The sequence below is a fragment of the Tamandua tetradactyla genome, chromosome 22 (genome assembly GCF_023851605.1).
Source record: "Tamandua tetradactyla isolate mTamTet1 chromosome 22, mTamTet1.pri, whole genome shotgun sequence".
Taxonomy (NCBI): Eukaryota; Metazoa; Chordata; class Mammalia; order Pilosa; family Myrmecophagidae; genus Tamandua; species Tamandua tetradactyla.
The window spans coordinates 4,224,924-4,251,165 of NC_135348.1; the positions used below are offsets into that span (position 1 = coordinate 4,224,924).

At 35.3% G+C, this 26,242-nt stretch overlaps 1 protein-coding gene and 1 long non-coding RNA gene across 12 annotated transcripts in view; one reads left to right on the top strand and one right to left on the bottom strand.

The window, feature by feature from the left end:
* FSTL5 (follistatin like 5) overlaps positions 1–26,242 on the top strand; it is an 875,733-nt gene that overhangs the window by 400,276 nt on the left and 449,215 nt on the right. The window lies entirely within an intron of this gene.
* Positions 1–26,242, bottom strand: part of LOC143666189 (uncharacterized) — a 90,415-nt gene that overhangs the window by 31,959 nt on the left and 32,214 nt on the right. For all 3 annotated transcript variants that reach the window (XR_013167451.1, XR_013167452.1, XR_013167450.1), the window contains 2 exons: positions 19,734–19,802; positions 5,416–5,451 (listed from right to left, as the gene is read on the bottom strand). This is a non-coding gene — a long non-coding RNA (uncharacterized LOC143666189). The remainder of the gene's footprint in view (positions 1–5,415; positions 5,452–19,733; positions 19,803–26,242) is intronic.

The window sequence follows — 26,242 nt, forward strand, 5'->3', positions numbered from 1 at the left end:
ATGAACTCCACAGGAGATGCTCACCAGCGGAAGCAAGAATGGAACCTGTCTCCTCTGAGTCCTCCTTAAAAGGCTTCCCGTGATTAGATTTAGCATCACTAATTGCAGAAGACACTCCCCTTTGGCTGATTACAAATGGAATCAGCTGTGGATGCGGCTGATGTGATCATGACCTAATCCTATGAAATGTCCTCATTGCAACAGACAGGCCAGCGCTTGCCCAATCAGATTAACAGCTACCACAACTTGGCCAAGTTAACACATGCTCCTAACCATGACAGTCCACCCCTTGTCAACTTGGCACATATATATATATATATTACCTTAAACCATACTTAATTTCCAAATGACAACAAATAAGCACACATTTTTTTTTCTTCTACCTGACAATACTCAACTGTCCTGCATATAACTGGAAACACATTAAATCTCTTCAGAAGAGGGTGCAAATCCTTAGGCAACATTCATTCTTAAACTTGATATCTTACAACTTAAACAGTATAACATGAACAAAACAGCATTACAGTCCTCGTTTCTGTAACTGATCACGTGGTCATAGTTCATATTTATCACTACCTTCTTCCACTACCCATTCCATGTTCCCTTTCCCCTCAGCAAGCACTTCAGCTGGCCGTGGTTCTTTGCCTGGTGGGGTGACCCAAACCTTCATTCCTGAAGTTTCAGAGCCATTAGTAGTCCTGCCTGGATTGTGTTGTTGCAGTTTTCCATTGATTTTAATCACAGGACATGGTAGTACTAATAGACGCCCCAGGGGATCTCCTATATTCCAAGAAAACTCTTCTTTACCTCCATTATGTAGTTGCAGTCCTACTTCTTTCTGATAGGGTCAATTACCCCAGACAATAATGTAATCCCCTTCTTTGTGTGTTGATCCAGAGGCATAAGTAGCCCAAAGTGACCAGGTGGCAATCTTAACTTCCAGTTCAGTGGAATCATTGTTGTTTCTCCTGGAGGAAGCACACCCTGTTTTGGAACTAAAACCTGTAGACCAACAGAACTCAGGGTAGCAGGGACAGGAAGCAAAAATTTTCCTAGTGGATCGCTAGGGGTAATAGTGAGTGGCACCACACCCATTTCCACCCCTTGGTTCCTGGACCCATGGATCCTGGCTATGGGAGAAACAGCACCATACAGCAGACGCTGATTCAGAGCATACACAGCTTCCTGGAGAACATTACCCCAGACTTTCAAGTTTTTGCCTCCTAGTTGGCACCGTAAGGGAGTTTTCAAAAGGCCATTCCACCGTTCTAACAATCCAGCTGCTTCTGGATGATGAGGAACATGGTAAGACCAGAAAATTCCATGAGCATGTGACCATTCCCACACTTCATTTGCTGTGAAGTGTGTTCCTTGATCCGAAGCAATGCTATGTGGAATACCATGATGATGAATAAGGCATTCTGTAAGCCCACGGATGGTAGTTTTGGCAGAAGCATTGCGTGTAGGGAAAGCAAACCCATATCCAGAGTATGTGTCTATTCCAGTTAGAACAAATCGCTGCCCCTTCCATGAAGGGAGTGGTTCAATGTAATCAACCTGCCACCATGTAGCTGGCTGGTCACCTCGGGGAATGGTGCCATATCGGGGGCTGAGTGTGGGTCTCTGCTGCTGGCAGATTGGGCTCTCAGCAGTGGCTGTAGCTAGGTCAGCCTTGGTGAGAGAAAGTCCATGTTGCTGAGCCCATGCATAACCTCCATCCCTACCACCATGACCACTTTGTTCTTGAGCCCATTGGGCAATGACAGGAGTTGCTGGGGAAAGAGGCTGACTGGTATCCACAGGACGGGTCATCTTATCCACTTGATTATTAGAATCTTCCTCTGCTGAAGTCACCCTATGGTGTGCATTCACATGGGACACAAATATCTCAATTTTTTAGCCCACTCAGAAAGGTCTATCCACATACTTCTTCCCCAGACCTCTTTGCCACCAATTTTCCAATTATGGTCTTTCCAAGTCCCTGACCATCCAGCCAAACCATTAGCAACAGCCCATGAGTCAGTATACAAATGCACCTCTGGCCAGTTTTCCTTCCAAGCAAAATGAACAACCAGGTGCACTGCTCGAAGTTCTGCCCACTGGGAGGATTTCCCCTCACCACTATCCTTCAAGGACACCCCAGAAAAGGGTTGTAATGCTGCAGCTGTCCACTTTCGGGTGGTACCTGCATATTGTGCTGAACCAACTGTAAACCAGGCCCAAGTTTTCTCTTCCTCAGTCAATTCACTGTAAGGAACCCCCCAAGAGGCCATGGCTCTGGTCTGGGAAAGAGAAGGTAATGTGGCAGCAGGAGTGGAAACCATGGGCATTTGTGCCACTTCTTCATGTAACTTACTTGTGCCTTCAGGACCTGCTCTGGCTCTATCTTGTACATACCATTTCTATTTTACAATAGAGTGCTGCTGCACATGCCCAACTTTATGGCTTGGTAGGTCAGACAATACCCAATTCATGATAGGCGACTCAGGTCTCATGGTAACTTGGTAGCCCATGGTTAAGTGTTCAGTCTCTACTAAGGCCCAGTAGCAGGCCAAAAGCTGTTTCTCAAAAGGAGAGTAGTTATCTGCAGCAGATGGGAAGGCTTTGCTCCAAAATCCTAAGGGTCTGCATTGTGATTCTCCTATAGAGGCCTGCCAGAGGTCCCAGACAGCATCTCTATTTGCCACTGACACTTCCAGCACCATTGGATCTGCTGGATCATACGGCCCAAGTGGCAGAGCAGCTTGTACAGCAGCCTGGACCTGTCGCAGAGCCTCCTCTTGTTCAGGTCCCCACTCTGACTGGTGGTCCAGAGTGACATGTTGGGTCCCCTGGAATTAATGTCACTTCTGAACCAGTGTCTAATAATCCCTGAAATATCTGATCATTTCCTTTTCCCCAGTGCACAGTTACCCTGGTAAAAGGCTGTCAGTCTCCTTGAGGAAGACTTGCAGGAAGATTAACAGTATAAATTTGTGGCAGTGTAACAGGTTTCTCCCCCAAAGGGACCTGGCCTCCCCTTCATTCAAGGGGCTCTGGGTTTGTAAACTGTTTCAAGTCTGGAAACTGATTAAGGGGCCGTGACTCTGTGTTTTTGTAATTCCAGTTAGACTTCTGTTCACTTGACCTAGAACTCTTTTGTTTATAAAGCTCCAACAAGAATTTAGTAGACTGCCCTTCTATTGTATTTCTATGTACCCCATGATTTACTAGCCAATGCCAAAAATCTCTGTGTGTCATAATTTTGACGCCTCCTTTGAGTTTGCTGTCTATTATAATAGCCACGTCTACCCTGTCTTTGGTGATTAAGTGCTGCCATCTGGCTTCTGCCAACTTGGGATCTGGTCATCCCCATTGTGTTTAAGGATTCCAGCTCAGTGACAGCAGTTCCCACAGTAATATCTGACCTACAGAGAAGTGCAACCACAGAGCTCTTAAGGGATGATGGTGCTAGTCTCACAAATTTATTTCTCACTGTTCTGGTAAAAGGTGCATCCTCTGGACGTTCTTGGGGTGCGAGAGCAGGCTTTGCATGATAACTCCACTCAAACATTCCAATCTCTCTAAGCCTCTGGATCCCCTCATCTACATTATACCAGGGCAGTTCTGGCATTTCAACCTCAGGTAATGTTGGCCACCTTTTGATCCATGTTTCAACCAACCACCCAAACAAGCTGTTAACACCTTTTCTAACCCCTCAAGTTATAACATTGAATGCAGAATCTCTGCTTAGGGGGCCCCTATCAATAAATTCAGCCTGATCCAGCCTTATATTCCTCCCACCATTATCCCACACTCTTAAAATCCACTGCCACACATATTCCCCTGATTTCTGTCTATATAAATTGATAAACTCACACAGTTCTTTTGGAGTATAATGTACCTCCTCATGTGTGATACTTTGTACCTCACCTTTAAGGGCCTGTTGGGACTTAGTCTAGTTATAGGTCTGGAAGAAATGAGGGGTGGCGGGGGTAGGTCATGAAAAGAATTAGAAATATCTTCCAAGCCAATTGCTTCAGGGCCTTCATTTGCAGTTTCATCTGGTGAAACAGGATTAATCACTCTAGGGCTAATCCCTTCAGGAGGAGGTTGGTGGCCAATTCCTCAAGGCAGGCTGGAGGTGGGGTGGTTATGTCCTCAGGGCAGACTATTACAGGGTTATCTAGAGAAGACTCACCATGGTCTAGGGTTTCAACCTCGCCCCCAACATCATTATCAATCCGTATGTCACCATCCCATGTTTCGGGGTCCCACTCCTTTCCCATCAATGCCTTCACTTTAACGGCAGACACCATGCAAGACTGAGATTTCAGTTTACATTGTAAAGTTGCTATTCTAACAATAAAATTCTGAGTCTGATTTTCAGAGATCTCAAGTCTTTGGCTACAGGAAATAAGATTTCCTTCAGGATACTCATAGAAAGATCTACATCTTTCAGATGGCACTTATACTTCTCGTTTGAAGCCTTAAGCCCATCCCTTTCACCCCTTAATGTAGCCAGTGTATCTAACAACAACCAACCAACATCTCTATAACTCTTATTTCTACAAAACTCTGTAAAGGTGTCAAAAACATTATCCCCCAGAGTCTGGCTTCGTACAAGCGAAGCATTAGGAGAATCGAATGATTATATTTTGACTATCTCCTTTGCCAACTCACTCCATGGATTGGGAGTGTCATTCTGATTATGGGAATCAGAGTCTTTAGTGTCTCTGAGTTCAGTCAGAGTAGAGAACCATTCATAAAAACTCATTTTTAAGATTCTGTTTCTTAAGAACCACTCCAGTTACCATGATGTATTAGTTAAGGTTCTCTAGATAAACAGAATCAACAGAGAACACTTGCAAATATAAAATTTATAAAAGTGTCTCACGTGACCACAGGAATGCAGAGTCCAAATCCACAGGGCAGGCTGTGAAGCCAACGACTCCGATGGAGGGTCTGGATGAACTCCGCAGGAGAGGCTCACCAGCCAAAGCAGGAATGGGACCTGTCTCCTCTGAGTCCTCCTAAAAGGCTTCCTGATTAAATTTAGCATCACTAATTGTAGAAGACACACCCCTTTGGCTGATTACAAATGGAATCATCTGTGGATGCGGCTGATGTGATCATGACCTAATCCTATGAAATGTCCTCATTGCAACAGACAGGCCAGTACTTGCCCAATCAGATAAAAAGCTACCACAACTTGGCCAAGTTGGCACATGTTCCTAACCATGACAATAAATAAGCAAAAATCTATCCAAAAAGAGAGCATACAAAATCAAGACACAGCAATAGCATGTACAAAATACCGTGATAGAAGCAAGACAAAATATATAAACCATTTTAATGAATATAAATGGGCTAATCTTACAAATTAAAAGACAGACTGTTAAGCAGGCAATGGTGGCTCAGTGGCAGGGTTCTCACCTGTCATGCTGGAGACTCTGGTTTGATTCCCAGTGCCTGCCCATGCAATAAAAAAAAAAAGACAGACTGTCAATTCAAAAATCCGTTCATGTAAGGCAAAATAGTACTACCAACTAATACATAGAATTGACAAGACAAGTTGAAATAATTGAGAGTGATGTTTTGATAGATACAGGTAAATTGCTTAATGAAAGGTAGACTGTATCAGAATGCACAGTTTAAAATATAAAACACAAAATTGGCATTGAAGATAAACCAGAATGGAAAAATTCTTAAATAGTGCAAAATAACCAATAATTCATATTGAAAAAGGACATAGGGTTGCTCTGTCCTTACTAAGAAATTAATATATGGTGTATAACATGATTTAAATATCGACGAAAAAAGCTAAAAAAAATTAAATAAAAACTATGTCGGACAATTTTTTGTTAGGGCAGAGAAGGATTTATTAAATGAATGCAAAAAGCTATACCATTACAGAATAGCTGACATGTTTGTCTTCAGTAAATTAAAAAATAGTATTCATAAAGAGATATCATAAGAGTTCAAGTAATGATATAAACTTGGAAAAATATTTGTCTCACATATGAGGAGTAAAGAAGTAGTATCTAAAATATACTAAAGACTCCTACAAATCGAAGGAAAAAAAACAAAATCATAGACAAACTACATGAGCTATTGTGTGCAAAGGACATTAAAACTATGAAAAATTATGAAGATACTGAAACTCTTAATATCTTTTTTATGAATTAAAAAAATGTGCTTTTAACAGAATCAACTCTTTTGGGTGTGAACCCATTGTAAATAGCACCTGTTGGTGAGATTACTTCAACGATGGTGTGACCCAGTTCCATCAGGATGGGTTCCAGTCTTATCACTGGAGCCCTTTATAAGTAGAATGAAAATCAATGGAAGCTAGAAGCTGAAGTCATTGGAACCCAGGAGAGAAGGGAGAGGCTGTCTGCATTGTCATGTGGCAGAAAAGCCAAGGACTGAAGACAGCATTCAGCCATCCTGAGAATGCCACAGTCTTTAGGAAGAGAGCATTGAAAAATAAACTTTAGGGCGGGCCGCGGTGGCTCAGCGGGCAAGAGTGCTTGCCTGCCGTGCCGAAGGACCCCGGTTCGATTCCCGGCCCCAGCCCATGTAACAAACAAACAAACAAACAAAATATAATAAAACAAGAAAATGTTTAAAAATGTTTCCCTTTCTTCCTCCTTTCCTTCCTTTCCTCCCTCTCTCTTTAAAAAAAAGAAAAAAAAAAAAAAAAAAGAAAAATAAACTTTAAAATTCCTATGATGGATGTATAAAGTGATTCAACTATGTTGCCAAACAACTTGGTATTTTTTATACCATTGAATGAGAGCAAACATTCTACCAGAGCAGTTTCACTCCTAGATATATTCTAAGAAACTCGTACATAAAATCACCAAGAGACATGCAAAAATATTTACAGCAGTCTGCTTATTTTAAAAAAATAGCAATATCTGAATACTACTCAAACGTCTATTAACACTATAATGAACAAATAAGTTATGTTCTCACAAATGCAAATGAGTGAAATAAGGCTACATGCAATAACACGGGTGATAAAAAATAAGCAAAATTGAACAAAATATTGTTTAGGGATAAATGTATATATGACAAACTATTTTTAGAAAAGCAAGGGAATAATAAACATAAAATTCAGGATGTAATTCTCTCATGAGATCTGGATTGTAACAGGTGTTAGAAGATGAATCAAACAACATTGTTAATGTTTTAGATTTTCTAGTTCATAATTAGAGTAGTGTTCATCTTATTACTATTTTTTATTATATAAACAATATATGAAAGCTTAGCTAAGACTAAAGTTAATAAAATAATTGATATAAAATTATATAATTATAGTTTTTATTACTTAACTTAACTTATTATTCCTAAAACATACATAAACTCCTTATCATATTTTACATGTTTATTCAGATCTTTAGCTTTGCAATAAGTAATAATAATATAGTGTGATATTGCTATCTGGGTTATTTATTATTATCTCACTGTACAAATTTGAGTGACAATATAAATTTATTGAGAAGGTTTAATTTTTCTGAGCCTTTTAATATTAACATTATTTCATGAGGCAGTGTGTGTTACTGCTAATCTTGAGATCTCTCAGTTTGAAAATTGATATCTCCCATTTCCATGTCAATGTAATTCAATCGTTGATCAAGTTTCTTTCAACAAAAATAATATCTTCTAGAAAAACATAATTTATCAAAATATTACATTTATATAAAAAATCTTTTAGCTATGAGGTTTTAGTTCAGAGAAGTTATACTGAAATGATGTTTTTTATTTTAATAAGAATTTCAGAATGTTAAGAATGCACTTCCATTTTTTTAGGTTTTCTTTTATTTCTCTAATGATGTTTTGTTGTTTTTGTGTACAAATCCTTTATGTTTTAACTAGATTTCTACCTAGATATTTTCCTCTTCTAGTTGATATTGTAAGTGGAAGCTATTTCTTAATTTCTCCTACTCGTTGTTTCTTGCCTTTGTACATAAACACTACTGATTTTTAGTTGTTGAATTTATATGCCTCTAATTTTCTGAATCAGTGTTTTAGCCCTAAGATCTTTGTAGTGGATTTTTCAAGAATTTCTCTATATAGGATCATGTCATCTCCAAATAGGGAAAATTTCAGTTCTTCCTTTCCAGTTTGGGTGACTTATTTCTTTTCCTTGCCCAATGGCTTTGGCAAGAATTTCTTGTCATGTGTTGAATAATCAGGGTGGCAGGGATGTCCTTCTGCTGTTCTTGATCTTAGAAGAAAAGCTTTCAGTCTTTCACAATGTTAAATAAATTGTTAGGTATGGGCTACCATATATATCATGTTGAGGAAATTTGCTTTTTTTCCTAGTGTGCCTCAAAGGACGGGATCACGGAAGTGAAACACAACACGCACAATGAAAGAAAATATTTTCAAATCACATAACTGATAAAGGATTAGTAGCTAGAATATATAAATAAATCCTTCAATTTAACCACAAAATGACAAATAACCCTATTAAAAAATGAGTGAACTACTTGAATAGACAGCTCTCCACATATGATATACAAATAACCAGAAAGCACATAAATAGATGCTCAATGTCATTAGCTATCAAGAAAATGCACACCCATTAGAAAGGCTGCTTATAAAAAAAAGACAGAAAATAACAAGTAGTGGGATTGAAATAGAGAAATAGGAATTCTCATTCATTGCTGGTGGGAATGTAAAATGGAGCAGCTGCTGTGGAAGACAGTTGGGAGGTTCCATGACCCAGCAATCCCACCACTAGGTATATACCAAAAGAATTAAAAGCATGGACTTAGCAGGTATTTGCACACTCATGTTCATAGCAGCATTATTCACAATTGTCAAAAACTAGGAAGCAACCAGGTGTCCATCAACCTATGAATGGATAAATAAAATGTGATATATACATCAATACATATACATACACACACACACACACACACATATATATACACAATGAGATATTTTTCAGCTGAAAAAAGGAATGAAGTTTGACATATATGACAACGTGGATGAACTGTGAAGACATCATGTTGAGTGAAATAATCCAGGCACAAAAGGATAAATTTTACAAGCTCTCACTGATTTAAAACGATTAGAATAAGCAAAAAAAAAAAAAAGCAAACTCATAATGTCAGAATCTAGAATATGTCACCAGGGGACTGAATGGGCACATCAAATTGGAAGTTAAGTCTTAAAATATACAAGGCTTCTAATTGGAATGATGGAAATATTTTCATAATGGACAATGATTATGGTGGCACAACATTGTGAATGTTTTAGCAGCACTGAAATATATATATAAATGTGATTAAAATGGGAAATGTTAGTTTTTATATATGATAACAAAACAAACATTTTTATAAGAAAACTCAGAGGCAGAATGAAAGATGGAAAAAAAGAGAGAATAAATAGGATCCAGATAATGAACTATGGAAAAATTGTTTCCCAGCTAGGGCACTAAAAATGGCTGCAATTCACTAATAAAATCATACTCTCCTTCAGCTCATCTAATCTTCTAAGACTTGTAATTACTACCATACACAAAGACCATGTCACGCTCCCATTGCCCAAGACATTTTCTCGGCCAGCGTGAGTCAAGAAGCAATTAGGTGATCACAGGCAGGTTTATCATCCGAAATAAATCAAGTCTCTGTCCCTCTCTCACACCTATGTGATCTTAATCAACTTATTTAAATTCTGAAACAATGGGTTTCTACCTTGATTGTGCATATGAATCATCTCGAGTCCTTTAAAATAATACAAATGCCCATGCTCCAACACAGGTTGATTCAGTCACAATCTGTGTGAGTGAAGCCCAGGCATCCCTCTTTTTAAAACTCCTGAGGAGTGTGCAACACACATGGAAAGTCACTGCTGAGAGTCCTATTTCTCGGTGTGCCTTAAAAGCAACTTCAAGCTATGCCAGCCACACTCTTTGTGGCATATATTAATCAAGTTGTCCCACTTTCTTGCTAATACTCACTAAGTAACTAACTGATAGCCCTTTCTTATGTGTACTGAATAAGATAGTGCTAATTTTGCCCTGCTTTATATCTAAGAAAATCCCTTCACCTAAAATGGACTCTTTTGATCAAGAGGTACTTGAACATACGAAAATGTATAGTCCCGTCTTTTATGACAGTGGAGAAAACTCAGTGATTGTCCTGGGACACCTCTGAAACATGGCCCCTTTTTGGTGCTGGCACCAGTATCCTTCAATTCAAATGTTAATTTCTCATGCCATATTTGAAAGATATTCACATGACAAATATTAAGTAATCCCTCAGATCAAGGAGATAGCAAAAATGCTATATTACAAACTCAGCATGGGATGTATGTTTACACACTCAGAGATAGATGACGTATAATCTGCAGTATATTATATAATTATATGTTTTTTCACTCATTCTAAAAAAAAAGCTACACTTAAATTTCAGAAAGCAGACAACAACAGCAACAAAAAAAACAACCACCAAGGATTATGTTAATGGATTTTACACCAAAATCTGCCCATGGTATACCTTTCTGTTAGGTTTCTTAGAGGTTGCCAGATCATGGCACACAGTTTGCCTTCATAAATAAAGATTTACTGGAATACAGTGATGTCCATATGTTTGCATATTGCCCTGTAATGCAGAATGGAAGGGTTGTGACAGAGACATATAGGTGGAAAAGCCTAAAATACTTACTACCTGGCCCTTTGTAGAAAATATTTGCAAAGTCCTACTATAAGTTGATTTTTCAAAAAGCTCTTGCTCAAATTAAGATAATTTGAGATCTATCAAATTGCTTTTTTGGCAAATTCACCTCGTAAACAAGGGGAGAGAAATAATTTTCTAATTTGTGAAATGTCTGTTTCTCAGTTAAAATGTCCTTTCTCTCTCTCCTTCCCCCATCTGCCTCCCTGTTTTTCCTCTCTCATTCCTCTCATTTTTGTTTGTTTTTTTTCCTTCTATTGTATTAAATTTTCTATCTTCCTACTTGAGTTCTTTGAATGTTTGCTGACTATCCACAAATCAAGTGCCACATTTTTCTTTGCACCCAAAACTCATCTTCTCTCAGACCAAGACAGAGAAAGAACATTTATGTATGGACGGATGGGCCATTTTAAAAAAAGATATAAATGCAACACCTGCCTCTCATATCCCGCGATTCAGTCCCTAGACCAGACAGATTTCCAAAAGGATGAACTTGTGATGTGGACCTGGTCGTCAGTCAAGCATTAGGTGCCAAACTCCCTTCTGTTCCACAAGGTGCCATGAATGAAAAAGGGCAGGGAACCCTGAGGCTCATTCAGTGGGATCAGGTGCTACTGTTTCCAAAATGCTGCTACAAAGGGCATGGACTATGGCAGGCCACAGCGCTTCAGTGGCAGAATTCTCACCTGCCACGCCAGAGTGCCCGCCCACGTTTTCTTTAAAAGAAAAAAAAAGGGAATAGACTAAATGTGGCAAAACACAAGAAAAGATTAAATGGGTATGACAATAAAAAAAAATTTAAATGGGGTATGATGTTGAATAAATAGCAATATTATTTCCTTTTTAAACTATATATCTGGACTTATTGTCCATAAATTTTTTTCTTAAATAAAATAATTAAATTTAAATGCAATATATTTTTAGTATTTTTATCATTATTTTAAATATTATTGGCTGATATCTTTACGTGAGATATGAAACACTGTGATAAACTAATACAAATGCTAATGTAAAAAAATCAGATGATTCCTCATTAAAAAGAAAAATTTAGTGTTCATAATGGCAATCTTACTGCCGAATGCAAAAACCACGAACACACTGTTTTTTTGCAAAAAAGTTGTACACCTCAGAAAGGCACGTGTGCAATGCAATAGTGCTACTGAAAATCCAGCCTGCGTCTCACTTGTCAGCCGAGTCCCCTAGGTGAATAGAATTGTATTCACCTGTAGGTAGAAGTGCTTTTTCCTTCCCACAAAAGCAATACTTGCTTATAAAGCTGTTTATACAGAGAGTTTTTCATTCCCTCAGGTAGACATATTTTTTTCTCATCCTCAGACAGGTACACTAGGGTCTAAATGGCCCTGTGGAATCACATGATAATTTGCAAAGCGTTTTGATTATAACTAATGAAAATTTTTGATCTTCAGAAAATAAGGGAAGACAGATTCTAGCAATTTTGCTTACTGTGAAACCATACAAAAATCACTATTTTGCTTATTTCTCTGCGCAAACACAGAAGTTATGGTATGGGCTCCTTGAAGTGATGTAGCAATGATTAAAAATAATGAAGGAACTTCATATAATGCATTTAAAATAAATTATAGTATAAGTGCAGAATATGTGCAAGAAAGCAAGAGTTAATCCAGATAGGAAATTCCAACTTTTAAAGCTTATTTTGAATAGTAATATAAGACAGAAAAAGTCAAACTGAAAGGGGTTTCTATGAGTCTGCTATTTAGAACACCGTTTTGTTGTGTTGTTACCTCTTTTTTTCAACTTGCCAGGGAGTGGTACTCAAATTCACCAGCCGTGAGTATATTTGAAAGAATCGTACATAGTTCGTGCCTATATTGTACCTTTTTTTTTCTTCCTTCCAGAAAAATAACATATTTGAAGTGTTAAAGTATGCTTACTTTAAAAAGGTAAAATCATGATTCTCATACAGGAATAAAATAAACACATGTTAAATATTTAATTAGTTCATTATTATGAGGGCGATGGGCAGTTATTATAATCAGTTCAAAGAAGCCAAAGAACCATAACTTTACTGGAAGTAAAAAAAAAAGTGGAGATGAACTTACAACTAGCCATTAAACTAGCTTTTTCCAGGATTGGGAGAAGGGAGTCAATTAAATTTCTTCCTGTTTCATAATCCATTTACATGTGCATAAACAAGAATTATTTTCATTGATATCAGTTATTTACAATTTCCTGGCCAGTCAAATACCTCAAAGCCAAAGAGGGGCTAGAATCTTAAAACTCAGATGACATGCTATGACCTATGAATAGCTCTCCATTGGTGACATCTGCTTATCTTTTTTTTCTTATTCCAAACTTACTTGCAGAGCTATACCAGAAATCTTTGACATAAGCAACATTCAAATTGCACAAAGTGATAATTGTTACAAAAAATTATTTCAGCTACTTTGTGATTATTTATCTCAGTTATGGAGACAGAAGAAACAGATGAAATAGGGAAATTGCTAAGTGAAATTATTTAAATTATTGCATTAATATATAGACGTGTATATATAAATATCAGCAAATAAACATTAATATATGTTAAATTCAAACAGAGGGTAGTTTTTGTTTCTGTTATTCATTATCTGATAACTAAATTGAGAAATGAAAAAATAAAATTTTTAAAGTGTATGTAATGGCAAAATCCTTGTTTTCCTTTTTTTATTTTAGAAAGAAGAAAATTTCATAACTAGAAATCCAGGCTCTGCTTTATAGTTTTTTAAATAAACTATATATATTAAATGTATTTTAAAATATATTTTATGTTTAAATCAAAAATAAATATATTTTTATTTAAATGAAAATAATAAATATATATTAAATATATTTAATAAAATACAGTTTATTATATAAATAAACTATATAAATAAATTAATTAATAAATAAACTATATATTAAATCTTCAAATAACTTGTGAAAATAAATGCCTTTAAAAACAAGGACTTTGTGACTCATATTCATCCACAAACAGACATGAAAAGGACAATTACTTAAGGAGTAATTCTCTTCTGCTGTTTATTCATAAGGTGAAAATTAGGAATTTTACATCTTTAAAGTCTCTCTTCACTTTGAAAATTTCACACATTTTACAATGAAATTTTCTCTTAATTAAATATATTCATAACTCATACTTTTATGTTGTTGCAAAATTGGCTTGGGAAAATTCAAACTAATGAGAAAGCAACTTTCACAGTGGAAAGTTATCTTTAACTTGCTTTGATGATGAAATTCACAGGCTTTCTTTGAACATAGTTCAATCCCATATCAAAGGAATATATCTCTGCAAGCACTGTTATTACTTCCATTAATATTACCACAGACATTTAGCTGTGTACACACACACACATACATCCTTGCATACAGCGAAAATCAAATGGCAACTGGATTTTGTAGAAAACGCCCTCGCTTCAAAGAAAGACATCATTTTTCTCTCATATTCTTTTGACTAATTTGCAGCATTAGATGCTTTTCTCCCTTTTCGAGAAATAGACTTAAGCATATAACTTCATGTGATGAAATAGTCTTTGTATAGTACTTCTTCCAACACACTAATCAATGCTTTAGCAAAATCTTTTTCAGAATTCTTCATCTTAATATTCCTTCAAGATGTGCATAGCCATGGCTGGACTATGATCATCTTTACAAACACTTTTTACATATGTGCTTCTTAATAAATCTCATTTATAGCCATGGCATCAACAGCTATGAAGGCATCAGTGATTCACAATATCACATCATTAAATCTAGCCTTTCTTGTGAACTACTGGGCCATGTTTCCCCTTCCCTCTTTGATGTCTTTTCCAGGATGTCCCACATTTACCTCAAACACATCTCCTTAAAACTGATTTATCATTTCTTATATGTTTATTTGTTCACAGCCTTAAACTCAAATTCTATTGTTGGCATCATAGTCTACTCCATAACTTAAAGTCGAAACTTTCTCATCAATTACTCCAGATCCTGCTGTTTACATCCCACTTACTGCTTTGCGTTTCTACTTCTCAATGTCATTGACAAGCTATTGTTGAAACATGATGCATAACCATAAGATAGCGCATGGTCAAGTAGATACTTTTAGTTATATTCTGTGGGTATGAATGTGTGAATTAAAATGTCAGATAGTTTCATCTTTCTACAGTATTGTGTTCAGCTGAGTAATTGAAAAATTATTATTTATAATCTTTCGAAAACAAAGCGACGAACATTGACATGTAAATTATTCATAATCAGCTGTTCTTAATGTATGGTATTTTATGAATAGGTGATATTTGCAATTTCAGAGGGTTATATGGGTGACTGTGTGAAGGTATTCCAAAGAATAGTTGTAGAAAAGAATGATAGGTACCTATTGTCATGGTCAGGTTCATGTGTCAACTTGGCCAGAGTTGACATAAAACATGACATGACTCATAAAAGCATGAGTTGTGAAGATATTTAATTAAGAGAAAATTTCATTGTAAAATGTGTGAAATTTTCAAAGTGAAGAGAGACTTTAAAGATGTAAAATTCCTAATTTTCACCTTGGTGGTACTCATTTGCCTGATTGGGCAAGTGCTGTCCTGTCTGTTGCTATGAGGACATTTCATAGAGTTAAATCATGATCCCATTGGCTGCTTCCAAACTGATTCCATTTGTAATCAGCCAAGGGAAGTGTCTTCTGCAATGAGTGACATTTAATCTAATTACTGGAAGGCTTTTAAGGAGGATTCAGAAGAGACAGTTTCCCTTCTTGCTTTGGCCAGTGAACCTCTCCTGTGGAGTTTGTCCAGACCCTCCATCGGAGTCATGAACTTCACAGCCTGCCCTGTGGATTTTGGACTCTGCATTCTCATGGTTACATGAGACGCTTTTATCCCTTTTATATTTGCAGATATTTCCTGTTGATTCTGTTTCTCTGGAGAACGCTAATACACCTAACTGAAGAAGTCTTGTCAAGACTGTTTAACTATTTAACTACTAAGAACCAGGACTCATACTTAGAGACTGAGAAATCCCCTTTTCTGGAATGGCCCAATTTGGTAGAATCACTTGTGGGTGTTTTTGGTTCAGTTGGGAGCGATGAGAAGATTATTAACACTGCAGCCAGGCTATGACCTGTCAAAGTATGCAAATTTGTAAGACTCTTATAAGGCAAAGTATCCTCAAGACCACTTGTGCTAATAAGACATAATCACTGTTAACACATAGTCATGAATATGACAGGAACATAACTCTGCAGGATGCATCTATTCAGATAACTTATTGACACATGATCATTGTATTGAGCTAAAATCTAGTAAGGCAGCATTGCCCACTTACTTTGCCAGATTCATGCTTTACATTGCTATACATGTTAGCTGGCATTTAGATTGTGTCTGTATAACAGCATCTAGCAAATAACAACTCTGTGAATGTCGTTATGTTTATTATGATGTGATGGTATCTGAATATTTTTAGTAGATGAACTTTAGATTTGTTATGCAAATAACATTTCCTGACATTCAATCTGATATGATAAAGATGTGGGTCCCATAATATTTTTGAAGGCACATGTTCATGATTATATTATACCTTTTGTTTGCTTGGCAAAATAGATTAATAGACAAGGAACACAGAGATAGAAACCAGAGAGGAAATCCTATTTTTCTCTACCACTTCTTCATTTATGTCTTTGTGCTAAATTGAGATAAAGAGTAACTGGGATATTAGGTTGTAAGACCTATAGGAATTCTTGTCTAAGAAATTCGGTGACCAATTAAAAAAGTGATCATGCTTATAATAATTATTTTTAACATTAGCTGGACAAACAACCTATTGCTCCTGGATAACCTCTAGGAGAAAATTAACCTCAGTCTCAACTTCAGGCTATATTTAAAATTCACATTAAACTTCATGTTTGAGAAGAATACAATATTCCTGTAAAAATCATTTCTGGATTTGGTCCAGACCAATGCACTAAGCCTAATGTTTGCTTGAGTTATATTTCTCATGTTGATGTATTACAATTTTTCTCTATGACTGTGGTTTATCATGTTTGCCTTGTAATTGTGTCACTGTTTGATTTACAATTGTTCAATTATACTGTTTGTTGAATACAAAATCATGACATTTATCCATTCTTAGTGAGTCATTCCTCTAATAATTGTTGAGAAATTAAAGATTTGTGCCATCAAAAGGTCTTTCTGTTCCAATACTGAAGAAAAAGGAAACACTTTATTATCGTGTTTGAATATCAAATTATATGCATGTTACAGTCCATAAGAGAAGACAAAATCTGCACAAAATTTCACACAAATTTAAACAGCAATGTTTAAGAAGAATAAAAGCTTTTCTATCTCCTTGAGAGACAAATGATTGCACATTGTGGGTTCTGTATACCTAATTAAGCATCTCAGAGTTAAATTCTCATGTGTTTACAATTCTGAAGTCAGAAGGTTCTCAAACTTGGATTGCAAAATCAAATAGGCCAAATAATTTGGCCTATTACATTCTCAAGGGGACAGGAGAGGGGTGAATAATTACTTCCCTCTTCTTAGTAAATGAAAACTGTCATTATTTTATCCTTATATTAGCTGCATTTTCTGCCTAAAATTATACTTCAGCTGTTTCTATCAATACAACAGGAGATAATTTATTACATTATTTTGTATATTTCAGTATTATTTGTTTGCTCCTTTTAAGGGGTTGGGTAGTAGAATTTTTTGCATTTGGAGATTAAGTTCATTGTTTTTATTTTGACCTGACATTCTCTGTCTTTTGATATGTCAGTTTAATTGGTATGCATGTATTGTGATCACAGATGTGTTCATCAATTTCTTGTTTGCTCATCTTTTTTTTTTTTTTTCTTCCTTTTTGCCCCCAATTTTTGTGTGGTCATTTTCCAGTTTGGGTATTATATATTGTATTTACATTAATTTAGTGCTTCTCCATAAAGTTTTGTCATATCTATTTAACATGATAGTTTAGCTGGGTATAGAACTCTGAGCCTATTGTTTTTTTTCTTCAACACTTTGAATTAGTTATCCATTGTCATTCCAATATTGTCCCTCTATAACTAATTTCTTATATCTCTGGCATATTTTACAATTTTCTGTCTTTCCATAGTATTCTACCATTTCATTGCTAATTCTAAATGTAGATATACATTTTATTTTTCTAGCTGTTAGAATTCACAGCCAAACTTATGATTATTTTCCTTAATCCAAACTTATGATTATGTTCCTTGTATAACTATGGAAAATTATTTGCCAGCATTCTTTGAAACATTGTCCCCAAACGATCCCACACATTCTCCTTTGGTAGAGCACTTTCTTGATATATGTTGTAATCACTCCCTCTCTTTCCATCTCTTCTATTACTCAATCTTTCATGTTGTATACTATTTTCTGGGTAATTTCTTCCAAGCTCTTTTCCAGTTTATAAATTCTCCAGTTTATACATTTTCACTTATTTTTCTTCTCTTATTTTCACTACACATACAGAAGTATGCTTTATCCACAGGTTTAAGGGTTACAAAAAGGTATATTCTTAACACTCGCTCTGATATAATAGATGCATGTTATCACTGTGAACATACCAATATTTTATTTATGAGCTTCTATCACTAATTTTCAGTAATATCTTTTATCATCTATGGTTATAATCTAAGTTTCCTTTCTTTATAGGGAGTTCAATATTGAAAACTCAGGCCACAAATACTATTTTTTACTCCTTATTTTTCCTTCCTTTGTTAATTTACCTACTGTTATTTCTATTTTCAATAATTTCTAATTTTAGATTTTATCTGGGATTTGCTCCCAGTTGTACCTTATATAATTTAAAGCCATCTTGATCAGATCAGCTAGATCCCAGGCAAATATTCTTGAATAAGCATGAGACACATTATATTTCTGCTAAAAATAAATTCTAATATCTTTAGCCATGATTCAAACAGATACATTTCTCTTTTTTTGTATGCCAGCTATTTAGCCACCTATTCACTTTACATGATCAATTATCTTTGTCAAAATTTTCAAAAGATTTGTTGAAATTAAATGTTTTAAAATAATTAAAAAAAAAAGAAACATTCTCCTTGCCACAAGTCTTTCAAGTTTCCAGATAATTGGTCTGCCTTCCTAGATATGCTTCATTTATTTCTTCTTCACTTTGAAGCAGTAGAATTACATCTCTGTCATTTCTGTGTGAATATTTTTGGCATATGGAAAATTTCTGTATTTGCTAGTCAGATAGACAAATAAATGCTTCCTTAACGCCTAATAGTAAGCCATCATGCATCAAGTTGGTTTGTGTGTGTGCAACTGAGAAGTTAAAATTTAACAAATGATTATGACTACTCGATCATTATATAAATATTCCCTTTTTTTTCCTTCTGCTGTATTACAGTACACAAAGGGGAAATCTCTGAACTGTACTCCAGCTGCCCTGATCTCTGATAATGATCGTAAAAGCCTTTATCTTACACTTTCGTGATTGTAAAAGCTGGTGCATTTTTTATATGATTTTTTTTTTTTCACTTCAGAAACTTCTAAGGGCAAACCCTAATGGAGAAACTTGAATCAGCTCAGACCCAACCATTAACTGATTCCAGAATCATTTCACTCCTTTACATTTGTAAATTGTTTCTGACTGTACCTGCTATGGAAATGATAATAACTCTCCCTTCCTGCTTATACTTGCTATTGTGATGATAACTCTGTCTTCCTTTCTGCTTGTACTTGCTGTTGAAATTGTAATGACTTCATCTTTCCTTGTAAGAATCCATAAAAACCTTGAACTCCTCAAACTCAGGGAGGCAGAATTATAGGCCAGTAGGTCATCTGCTCTCCTACTTCCTGCCTAGCAATAAAGGCTTTTGCTCTTTTAAAGCCACTGTCTCAGGAATTGGTCATATGAGCACATGGCACAGAGAATCCACAGCCTTTCTGTGGCTCAAGTATATTTATTGCCACATCCTTCCACTTTGAATCCTTAGTTTATTGATTGGTACAAGCAACAGTTTTGGGGCCATGATGATATTAACTCAAATTCAAATATTAGGATACATGTTGAGAAATTACTCACCTCTCTGTCATTATCAATCTGCTTTATGAAGAAGAAGTTATTATGTTTAAATCATAGTACTATTTACACCTGTAGAATGAGGAGGAGAATTAATTAGGAAAATGAACATAGAATGAGTTATATCTTTTGCCCAATAAAGGTAAAATTCACCCTTTCTTCTTTTTTTTTTTTTCCTCATTGAATTATTTGCTTTTATTGGTTTGCTTCTGGAATACATATATTTTTAATTCTATAGGAAGCTGAGATTGACTTTCCAGTTGATCACTTTCATTCTCATTATCACATTTTTTAAAGCAAATGTAGATTTGTTTCCTATTTCCTCACTTCTTGGAAGCAATATTTAGTCCCCCTTATCTTCTTAGAATTTTGTGTTTTCTGCCTTCCTTTGGAATATTTTTTCCCTTTTATGTATGATCTCAAAATTTCTTCCACACACCAGACGATAGAGGAATTCCAGGAACACTTTTTTCTTTCCTTCAATTTACTCTTCAAAAGAAAGTGAACAAAACTCTCAGGGAATGTCAGTGGAACTGTCATTTACATTAGACTTGGCTGTCAAAAGAGGGCAGTGTTGGATACCATCTATAACTAAGTCCTTATTTTCTAGTTCCAGTATTTCAAAGCTTTGGGGGAGTATGCAATTTCATTAATTTTGCCATATAATCTGTACTGAAGTTCAGTCAATAGGAAATTTCTGTGTTATTTGCCATATTGGGGTTATGGAACCATTGTAATTTAACAAAGAGAACGGAAAACTCCCTGAATTGATTTAGAGTACCGTGCCTCTTAAAACTGTTTCCAGTCTGAAACAGAATAGATCTTTTCTGTTTACAAAGTCATAATTCATAAATATATAAATACATGTATAGCTTATAGAACATTCATAGAAGCAGTATTGCACACAGTTTATGAATGCAGACACCAGGGCTCTTGACTGTCACTTACTAGTTGTGTCACTTTGGGCAAATTACTTAATATCTCTGTTCTTCAGTTTACTTATCTGTAAAATGGGGACAGCAATGGTACTTACTTCAACAGATGGCTAAACAGAGTAACTGAGCTAAAATGCATAAAATATTTAAAACAGTGCGAGCCCACAAGTGCTGTTAAAATATTTAATTGAAACATCTCTATATGCTTGTAATTTCATAGGTGTGGATAGCATATGTTCTATAACATCAATACAAAATGTAAAATATTCATTGACAGCTACATATTTGAGTGATGTGATGAAATTATTGGAGATTTTGTCGTGAGCACAAGTAGTAAGAGAGCTATTCTCAATGAAATTCCCCAAGTTTTACTTTTGAATACACTTGATGCAGTGATAGGTTTACTTTTTGGCAACATAGTTAAATGTTAAGATTTTGTTCAGAATCTTAACAAAATTAAAAATCTTTCATATGACTTTGAGCCCAGAAATAATGAAAAATCTAAGGAAATATAAACAAAAATTAACAACCTCTATGAAACTCAGGTTGAATCAGTCAGAATTACAAGATGTGTACAGCACAGTATATAAGAGATTGTACACTCACACTGTACAGGAATGTACAGGATTGTGAGAAGATGGAAGGCCTTCAAATCGTGCAAATTATTTGTTGTCCAAGAAAAACAATGATGAGTTAGAAAAAAAAAAAAGAACAATTTACAAAATGCTTACCAATATTAGTTTACATATATTCTAGAGGAGGTATGTCTTTTCACATGAAGCACGTTTTAATTTCCTGTTGTTTACTCTAAGGATAATAATTTAAATAACTATTAAAGCATTGATCATTAAAATAATACACATGACGTTTTATGTAAACTAATATTATACATTGTACTTACTTGAGGTAAGCTAAATTTTCTCCTTTTTCTTTAGGTGCCCAAGAATTTTAATTTATCAATTTCACCTTTTTATTGTATTCTGTTGTGTTGTGCTTTGTGCCAGCATTCTACACATCAGTTCTTCATTAATATGTGACTTTGTGTTTGGGGTAGGAGAGTTTGGCAAAAATGAAGTAATGTACAACGAGGCTGAGCATTTGTTCCAAAGCATGTGTCACATTTGAAGAATGTAATTGGAGTCAGAGGATGGAGTGCCTAATCTTGCCTCACAAAAAAAAAATTTAATTAATGTTCTCGGGTGACCTGGATATTAGAGGATCTTTATTGAATTTCTAATATGTAATCACATTTCCCAAACTAGGAAATCAAACCCTTGTTTACTAATGCTTAGATACATTTGAAGTCAGTTGTCAATGACAATATGGAATAAAAATGTAAAAGTTAGATTATAAGTAGCAAAGTGATAAGATTTCTAACTCACCCCACCTTCCTCTTTACTTCCAGTATTCCTAAAATTCATCATTAAGCAGGTCAATTGAGTTAATTGAATTTTCAGTCATTATTCTTTACAACCATCCAATAATGCTTAAAAAGAGATTTGATTAAGCTCAATCCATGTTTTCATGTGGTGGGTGAGGGTAGGGTAAGGAACCAATGTCTCTTGTAAAACAGAATCACTCATTAACTTGAAAAATATTCCGAGTAGATGAGAAAATCATGCACTTTGTATGTACTGTGTTGTGATGTGGCATGTGTGTGCATATGTGTATGTGTGTGTGTGTGTGTGAGAAAATGCATGTGTGTGTGCATGTGTGTACATGTGTGTATGTGTGTGCGTGTGCATGCCTGTTCATGTGTGCACAAGTGTGTGTGCATGTGCATGTATGGTGAATATCCAGACCTAATAATGCCTGAAACATAACAGCTTTGCATGAATTTTATTAAAAATTGTTATACATTTCTTAACAAGGAAATTCAAGTAAATTTCCTGAGGTATAATATAATTTAAAACCTTGTCCTTTTGACATTTAACTAGATATTTCAGATAAAAATGTTTTGAAAAATTCTGTTGACTACTTTTAACTAAGATCATTTGAGTTCTTTCTTGTGCACAGTTTAATAATTTTCAATTAGTATAAATAAGGTATCTTGAGTTCAGTTTATACGTGTATATTAAATTATTGCCTAGCTTTTGACATACTTATGTGTGAACTACAAAATACTGTTCTAAATCTGTGTAAATTGATCTATTAGCTGTAATTGAATAGAGATAAAAACAATTCTCATATTGCATTCTGAGAAATGAATAGTTTTAACACTAAAATCTAAACATTTATTTTTTTTGTTTGTTTGTTTGTTTTTGTTTTTGTTTGTTTGTTTTTTGGCATGGGCAGACTCCGGGAATTGAACCCGGGTCTCCAGCACAGCAGACGAGAATTCTGCCTCTGAACCACTGGTACATTACCCCAAAACATTTCTTTTTAACTCTTTAAATTTCTATTACTCCTACTTACAATCAAGTCAATTAAATTCTAGCACTATATCTTTAAAAGGTAAAAATTATATTCTTATATACTTTGGAATATTTTGTGTTGCAGGTTTTTTTTTCTTGGTGAATAGGAGGAAAGGATAAAATTGTAATTTCTAAGAGATAAGAACAAATTATAGCCTTTGTTAAAACATATAATACTAAGCTTAATTGATGTAATCTAGAATTTTGGTACTTATTGTGTGCTCAAATCTTATGTATACTATCAGAAACATAAAATGCAATTATCCTCAGTTTCGTGGAGATTTGCAGAGGAAATTCCAGCTGCACAGGTGCAGCCAGCTGAGTATATCTGAGATTCTGCATTCTTTCAAGACTGCCAGGACCTGATGGATTTTATTTGCCCTTATAATAACTCTGAGTCAAGGACCAGCAAAACCCAGTGACGATGCAGACACAGGAAGGGGGGTAAAATAGCCACCACCAAATAGGGACCCGGTTTATCTTGTTAACCGCTATATTTTCAGTGTCAAGAACAGGGAAGCAGAGATTTCAGGCCTGCCTCTCAGAGAAAAGTCATCCAAAAGCGCATTTCTTTCCCCGGCCTGCAACAGTGTGGGAACTGCTTGTGGATTAAGTTTTGAGAAAGAAAGCCTACCAAAAACAACCAAGTGGCATTCTTCTATAGGGCCACACATTTTAATGGGTTGAGATTGATTTCTAAATATCTATTCCTTTTAGTCATGCTAATTGTCTCTCTTTCACATTGACCCTGAATAAAAAAGTAGTAAGCATTTAACATTTCCAAATTCTCACATATAGTTTACTTCTTAGCCCATTGTAATGTGAATTCCGCTCCATGTATTCATTACATTTTCCTTTACATTCACTGATTACCTCCCATTTAAGGATCCTAATAGATATGCTTTTACTTTAGAGCATTTGACATTTCATTGCACTCTTTCATGAAAAGTTCTTTTCACTTTGGTTTTCTCTTCAGTCCTTTCTTAGTTTCCTGTTACTTCTCAGATCCTTCATTTTTTGTTTTCTGTACAAGTTCTTCTTTCTCTGTCTGTAATGAAGCAATGGCACTGCCTTGGGTTTGTGGTTCTATTTATCTCTCACTTTTACAAGTCGTCTTTGGGCAGATATCCTAAATGTTAAAATCATTCAGCCCCTTTCTAGCTTTGTGACCTTGTACAAGTTTCTTAATTTCTCTTTGCCTTAGTTCTTCTTCTTGAAAACGGTGATGATCATACTGCCTTTCTTTTGGGGGGTTGTTCTTAGGAATAAGTGATCTAATATGTGTAAAGTATCTAAAAGGTAAGAAGCCTACATTATGTGTAATCTCTTATTAATGACAGATATACCAATTTATTACTAAAAAATCTGACAAAGATTTTTATCAGATTTATCAATTTTATAGCCATATAATATATTATTTTAGATTACCCATCTCCCTAGAAGGTCAATGCCATCGTAGCAATTCTTTTACTGTTATTCTATTCTATTGCCAGTCCCAGCCTCATGCCTAGACTTGAGAAGAAGAAATTTCAAATGATTTGTAGAATGAAGGCATTAACAGAAAGTATTATGATAATCATATTAATTTGATCAGATCAAAATTAGAGGGTAACAACCCAAACTCTATGGCCACCTCTCCACTTTTAAATATTAGTTAAAAGTTTGCATCTTTTAAGCCCTATTTCCCACCTGTCTCTCATCAACATTAACATCATCCCTACTTCCTGTGGTCCCAGGCCAGCCCCAGACAGTCGATAAAAATAAATGCATATGCAGATATAGAATCAGACAGAAATTCCACAGAGGACCATTGGAGTGGATTATTATTTTTGTCTCATTCTCTCATCACAAATTTCTTTACTTTCCTGATGCATACATATGCTCATAGACACCCAAATACACATATTTGAAGTCTTCTTTGGTGCTGCATTTCCAGACACCAAAATTATTAGCTACAGCTCTCAATTTGATTACTTCTCTGGTTTGTCAGTGAGTTCTCTGTTATTATGAAAACATATTCTTATTATTATTCATTACTGAGAACAGAATAATGCAAATTGACTTACATTGTAGCACAACATTACATTTTGGTATAAAAAGAAACCTTTTGACAGAATTGCGAAACACTGAAATTGCTGGAAAACAGTAGACATCGCACTGTCTTTGAAAAGTAGGGTAGCCTTTTATTTCTCTAGAGGAGATTGTTTTCCATCTTGTCTTGAAAGAGAAAGGAGACTTTAAATACTGTATTCAAGCCCGTTTCTCAGTCACAGATTTAAATCTTTACAATATTCTTTTAAAATTGTAGATGCTGTTAAAGTGTAATTGTCCAAATTGAGAATAATTATAAAGTTAGGTTTTTGCTAAGAAAATGAATAGTTAATATAATACCTCAATTTGATGTGCAACTTACCTTATGCACTGTATTTCTTATAATGTATTTTTATATCATATTTTTCATCTGTGCTATGTATTTCATTTCAATGACTATTATGGCAGCATCCTGGAGCCATTATAATAAAATTCTTTGTAAAATAACTATATGGAGGTAGTAAAGCAATTGCAGTTATTTTTAGAAACATTAAGCAAACCAATTATTTTTATTAAGTATGATGCCCCCGGCATTGTGCTGTTATTATATGGGAAATACTACAAATCTATATGGCATTGTTGCTTTAATGAGCTTATACTTTGGTTGCGAATATTAAAACTGCAAAATAGGGCAGTGCAATGGTGGCTCAGTGGCAGAATTCTTGCCTGCCATGCTGGAGACCCAGGTTCAAGACCCAGGTTCAATTCCTGGAGCCTGTCCCTGCCAAAACAATTAAAAAATAAGCCTGCAAAATAGAACTTCCAAGATATAGATTGCAAATATATACCGTATTATACACCAGAGTGCTGCAAAGGGCGAGATAAATTAATATTAGAGCAATAAAGAAAGGCCTTTGGAAGAATACAAATATGAGCTTAGCTTCTTAAGAAGGCTCAGAATTAAGAACAAGCAATAAACATCTTTGCTAAAAAAAAAACATAGGGGATTTCTTCAAACAATTCCAAATGTCTGAAACACACTTGAGATTAAAAGTGTGGTATGATGTTTTGGAGCTAGATATTTATGAGCTTGAGTGCAAAACACAGCACCATATAACGCTTTGCCTTGGGC